This window comes from Macaca thibetana, chromosome X (genome assembly GCF_024542745.1).
Source record: "Macaca thibetana thibetana isolate TM-01 chromosome X, ASM2454274v1, whole genome shotgun sequence".
NCBI lineage: Eukaryota > Metazoa > Chordata > Mammalia > Primates > Cercopithecidae > Macaca > Macaca thibetana.
The window spans coordinates 59,522,147-59,528,824 of NC_065598.1; positions in this window are offsets into that span (position 1 = coordinate 59,522,147).

Here is a 6,678-nt window from a genome sequence, read left to right on the forward strand (position 1 = left end):
TGTCAGAGGAAGAAAATCAGGAGGATTTTGTCCTTCAAGCATTAGCAGTAAATATCATAGGTATAAAAATTTATAACATCATAATCATTTTCTTTTTAAAATCTATCTTGATTGTGTACTAATGTGACAAATTGGGAAAATGCACTGTAGCTATACTTCATGATGAAATACATGTGGAATTTCCAAGATTCTCTTTTATCATTGTTTAAAACAATGTACAGAGACAGTAAAGGTCCCTGTTCACACACCTTGAGTAATGTGGAGAGATTTTTAAAAGATAAAGGCATTATAGCTGTGTCCTTAATATATTGTATAGGTTGCCCTTGATTTCTATTATTGGCTTTAAATAACATGCTGCACCGTTTATCCTGTCATCCGTCTGCATCCTTTTGATGAACGCTAAAGGCTAAAATAATATGAGGAGGAAAAAAACAAACAAAATCAAACAAATAAATCCCTCTGCTTATATTTAAACCTTTCACAATGCTATACAAAGCCTGAAAGGAATTCAAAACTATTAAAAATAATTTTGGGGCCAGGCGTGGTGGTTCATGCCTGTAATCCTAGCACTTTGGGAGGCCCAGGTGGGCAGATCACGAGGTCAAGAGATCAAGGCCATCCTGGCCAACATGGTGAAACCCTATGTGTACTAAAAATACAAAACTTAGCTGGGCATGGAGGCACAAACCTGTAGTCCCAGCTACTAAGGAGGCTGAGGCAGGAAAATCGCTTGAACCCGGGAGACGGAGGTTGCAGTGAGCTGAGACAGCACCACTGCACTCCAGGCTGACAACAGAGCAAGACTCCATCTCAAAATAAATAAATAAATAAAATAATAATAATAATAATTTTGACCCCAAAACAACCTCTTCAAAAATCAAGATGTGAAGGACATTTTCAGTATTTGAATTAAGAAATAATTCAGGCTAACAGAGTATGTGGGGAAATATTTTTTCCTTCTTGAAAATTCACTATTTTTTTTTCTTAAGAATATGTTCCAATAGTAGCCTAGATGTAATAATTCTTACATTAACCCAAATTAAAACAGAATAAATTTATTTGAAAAGCTGTTTCTCCCACTATAGAATGAAAATCTAGAAAATTTTCATATGACATTTTGTATTATTTTGTCAAAAACATTGATATAAAAGCCAGTGTTCTATAATTTGCCTTTGCCAACAGTAGTGGGAATAAAGTTTTCTAAAATACACATGATTTGGTCTTTAAAAGATGCCAAAGATAAACAAAGCTGAAGTAGAAAGGACATATTTTAATCAGTAATATACCATTGAAATAGGTAAAAAAGAGTCTAACATGAACCAAATTCAATATGATTTGTACACAGGTGATCTTGCATTTTTACAGAAAGCTGGACACTAAAGTGGTTTTTAAAAAAAAAAGATTTTAATCAGTGGTTCACTATTGCAATAGGGAACACTGCTCATCATGAACTGAAGTCAATTTCAGTTTACACAAAGGTAACTAGCTATTTCAAACAGAGAATGAAGTAACAAAGAGGAAGGTGATTGGAGTTTCAGTAGAGCCAGGGAAGTAAAAAATTTACAAAAATCAGGGAGGTAGGGGTGGGGGGAGAGTTAATTTGAAAGCCACCTGGGTTTTCTAACCAGCACTTGTGGAAGTTAGGCTCCTACCCTTCCTTCCACAGAGACTGGGAGACAGGGATATCTTCAGGTATTGACTGAAACAAACAGTAAATTCTTCTTGCATCCTTGAGTTTTATTGGGTAAGCACTTTAAGAGAGGCTAGCGTCTTCCTAAGGTTGTGGTTTGGAGCTGTTAGAAGCTACATTAGTGTTTGTTAAAGTCTTTATAAGTCAAGGTTGAGGCCTAGCAAGAAGAGGGCTCAGAGGAGCCTGGCTAGAGTTTAGTCAAGGAAAAAAAATCCCTGTCAGAGTGCTTGTAGGTAAATATATATTTCAATTGAATAGCCTCAGCATCAGTAAGTATTTCAATTTGGTAAACTACTTCAAACAATTGGTATTCCTTTGTTCCACAGCTCTTCTGGGAATTAAGCAGTGAACCAAATAGACAGAATCCGTACTCTCAAAAATTCATATTCTGATGAAAGGATAAACGAATGAACAAATTAATATAATATGATAAAATAAAATCAGGTTATAATAAGGACTAGAAAAAAATAAAGGAGATAACAGAATAAAGAAAGACATGACATGGGGTGGTCAGTATTACAAAAAATACTCATATGACGTTTAAAGTGATAGAGCCTGTCATGGGAAATTCTGGTAGAAATGTATCCCAGGCAATTGACACAGCACATACAAAAGCTCTGAGGCATGTTTGAGTTTGACATTTTAAAGAACAGAAAGACCTAAATAGCTAGAATAGATTGAGCAAAAGGGGGAACATTATGACATAGAGTCAACAGGCATTGAAGGGTCAGATGATAGAGAGCCTTGTAGGTTTGTTCCATGTGTATAAAATGAAACCAATCCTGCTCCTTAGTCAACACTGATAACAAGGAATTGTTATCTGAGTTGATGGACATGAGGAAGTCCCTCATTCCACAAGGTAGCTTGATGTGAAACTTTGTCCAGCATTAAATCACAAAGAATCAATCCTCTTAGATTCTCTTTCTTAGAGAGGTGAACCCAGGTACCAGAGTACCAGTCACTGAGCTATATATGTATTACGAATCATAATGAGCTATTGTTGTGACCCTCATCCTCCAGGAAACTTAGTCTTAGAACTGCTGAAACCCAGGGTGACTAGGTGGTTCCTCCTTGCTGCCTCAATTTTTTTTGTAACTTAACGATAAATTTTCCTCCCTGAAGGTAACCCTGGCATCCAAGTGTATTATTTGCAATTTTAAATGATCTAATGCAGGCTACCATCTATGGTCTGTTAGTAGTCTATCCGTTGTTTGGTGTATATGCACTTTTCAGTTATTGAATTAGAATAAAAATTACTGGCTCAAAGATTATAGTTTCTTCAGGTTTGCATAGCAATCATAGCACTTTGATTAGCCAGCTATGTAAGTCAGGCAGAACAGAGGCCTAGGGCAGACAGTCTATTTAAAGGCCCTTTATGTAACCAAGTAGACTATAAACAAATGCATGGGTAGTTAATTACCTTAGAAGTCTCTCTAGATGATGAACATCAAATGGCTCAAGTAACTGAAGTTATAATTGATGTGAAAGGATTTTGATATAGGCTAGGATAGCATTCTGAAAGTATTGAAAGGAAGGAAGATGTTAGCCACTAATATAGCCTTGTGTCTTTTAAAATTTTTTTGTTTGTTTTCAGAAATGTCTTCCTCAAAATGGTTTAACCATACGTAACATTTTTCCTCTATTAAGTGATGTTCATAGAAAAAGGAATATGTGTACCTGCAAGCTTTGCATTAGAGTTTGGCCCTTAATATTTCAAAGCGAATAACTCAACAGTAAAATAATTTTCTCTCCCTTATGACTCCAATTTTTGTCATCAGTTTTCCATGATTTCTCTCTGCAGGGAGGACTGTGCCTCATGTTTATAATGAAGTGCTTTTAAATCCCTTCTAACACAATGCACAGAAAAACAGTCGTATTACAAAGTGATAATCACTATTATGAGAAACAGTAAACAAACAACACATCCTTAATATACAATAGGATAATTTTGAGGTAAATCCTGGTATGTATATTCACTCAATATAAATACCATATAGCCATTAATATAACGTTGGAGAAGAGTTAATATTAACTTTGGAAACTGAAAACCAAGACAAGTTTGCATGTATATTATAATCATAATTATGCAAAGAGGAAAATCTATTGGATATTTAAAATAAGGGAAGTCAGTACAATGGAGTTAAATTTAATAATGTCAGTCTGTGAGGAGAGCTATAGTTTCTCATTCTTCTATATTCTCTGATTTTACATAACTATTGCATATTACTTTTATAATGGAAAAAACAAAAACTTTAATCAAAACATAATATATCCAAGGTCACTTTTCTTCTTAAGCACAATAACTTTATGATCCCAGCCTCCAGGTCATATATTAGAGCAAGCTTGTCCAACCAGTGCCTGTGGGCACGGGCAGCATGCAGGCCAGGATGGCTCTGAAGGTGGCCCAACACAAATTTGTAAACTTTCTTAAAACATTATGCAATTGTTTTTGCAATTTGTTTTGGCTCACCAGTTATCGTTAGTGTTGGTGTATTTTATGAGCGGCCCAAGACAATCCTTAATCTTACAATGTAGCCCAGGGAAGCTAAAAGATTGGACATCCCTGTATAAGAGCATCCTAGTCATCATTTCTTGATTCCCTGGGATTATATATGAAGCTGTAGGAACCAGAAATCAGACAATATCCATGATGCACACAAACACACACACAGTCCTTGGGAGTAATTATAACTTATTATGAGATTTTCTAAAAATTGAACGACAAAAAAAGAAACCTTATTAATTGAAAGTTCTTGTAGTTTTGTGCTTATATAATATAGGGTTTTATCAGACTGTATTTTGTTTCAGTTAAGTATAGGAATATTTAGAGCTATGATAACAGATATAAGTAACCAATTTTTATCTCTTCCAGTCTAGCATATCTAGTAATTAAAAAGGTTATTCCCAGCTCATGCCTATAATCCCAGTACTTTGGAAGGCTGAGGCAGGCATATCACCTGAGGTCAGGAGTTTGACACCAGCCTGGCCAACATGGTGAAACCCCATCTCTACTAAAAATAGAAAACTTAGTCAGGCATGGTGGTGCACACTCAGGAGGCTGAGGCAGGAGTATTGCTTGAACCCAGGAGACAGAGGTTGCAGTGAGCCAAGATTGCACCACTGCACTCCAACCTGAGCGACAGAGTAAGAGTCCGCCTCAAAAAAGAAAAAAGCCCCACAAAAAAGGTTATCCCCCATATACTCAGGAAGGGATCGGGTGTTTAAGCTTTCTCCATTTGTTTGAGTTAATTGATGGTCTAGGCAAATCATTCTTCATTCTTTGTGTAAATAAAATTTTTTATTGCAACGTAATCACACATATATTTAGGTATTGTCTATGACTGCTTGCATGCTACAAGGGCAGGCAGAGTTGAGCAGTTGTTACAGAAACTGTATGGCTCAGAAAGCCTGAAATATTTACCAGATGAACTTTTGCAGAAAAAGTTCACCAATCCTTTCAGCCAATTGATCAGCAATATAGTAGGCACAAGTTACAAGTGAATATTGAGCACTTAAAATGTGGCTAGTTTGATAGGGAAATTGAGTTCTTATTTTTATTTAGGTTTAATTAATTTAAATTTAAATAGCCACATGTGACTGGGGCCTAGCTAGAAAATGCAGAGCTAGAGCGAGAAAGTGCAAAGCTAATAAATGAAAACATCGTTTTTTTGTAAAATAAGGAAGAAATGAATTAAGGGGCATGGAATAAAACTAAGGAAATGTAGACATGATCTGTAATCTAGAAAATCAATGGGAAATAAAAACTTACTAGTGATAGCATAATATTTTATGAAGTGTATCCTTATCTTTATAGTTTGCTTTAATGTCTTTCTGAATTGAGAAAATAGGTTCCTGAAACTTATGAATGGTTTTGTGTTGCTGATAGCTCTTGCTAGTGAGTTTTTTGAAACTCAAAAATGTGTTAAGCAGATCCCTGTTTAAGATCATGCTAAATATAGAAAACAATAGAAAGCTTGAAAAGTTCTCAAGAACTACTAATGCTGACTGAATAAAGGAGGAGAGAGGAAGAGCGAGAGCAGGATCACTGGGAGGACAACGTATCTTTAGGCTATACTTACCTTCTGGTCCTCCTTAAAAAGTGGCCAAGAAGCCCAAAAATTAAAGAAAGAAAATAAAGAAAAATGAAAGATCAGCCCTAGAAAATTATTTTTATACAACTACAGAGACCTCTTAAATAGATCGTTGCTTACATCCAGTGGTGTGCTGGTAAACTTGCTCTTTGGAGGGGGCAAAAACCTTAATTTGCAGTGTTTGCCAGTTTCCATGGTGTAAATACTCCCACCTTAGCCAATTTCAACATACAGACAGTTTAACAGCCAAATTTCTGAATATTTAGCTATCAGTTCTTGGCATGCTGCCAATCATTAGAATAGTTCAGATCTCAAGAGATACAGGGGTGTGTGTGTGAGAGAGAGAGAGACAGAGAGAGAAGGTACTTGCCTTCCATAACGAAAGTGCTTCATTGCTTCATTTCTCTAGGTCTCTGTTTATGCTCATGCGTGTATATTTGAACTCAGAAAGCAAGAAAATATAAGAAACAAAATTATAGTAAGGCATATTTAACATGTAGTGAATTTTCTCCCCTTTTAGCTTTGGAAGCCTAAAATCAAAAATTAGGATGACCTTTTGTCTCTTTAAAGTATTGACAAAATTGAGGCAAAGATTGTCTCCTTGACTAAACTTTAGACAGGTTCCTCTTCGTCATGTCTTTTACTAAGCCTCATCCTTGGTCCTTGTCTTCAGCCTATTTGTCCAGTTTAACAATAATCCTACTAATTTTGTTTACAGAGAATTCCCCACCCTTGATATTTGATCACCCTCATTTCTGATCAAATTCCTCATTCCTCACCTTGATATCTGATCACCTTGGCCTACCATCAGCAAGAATCCTGTTAAATTGGTTTAGCAAGAATTGCCTCCAATGTGAAGTCTCCTCTTGGTAATTCCATCTACTGAACCTGTCATTC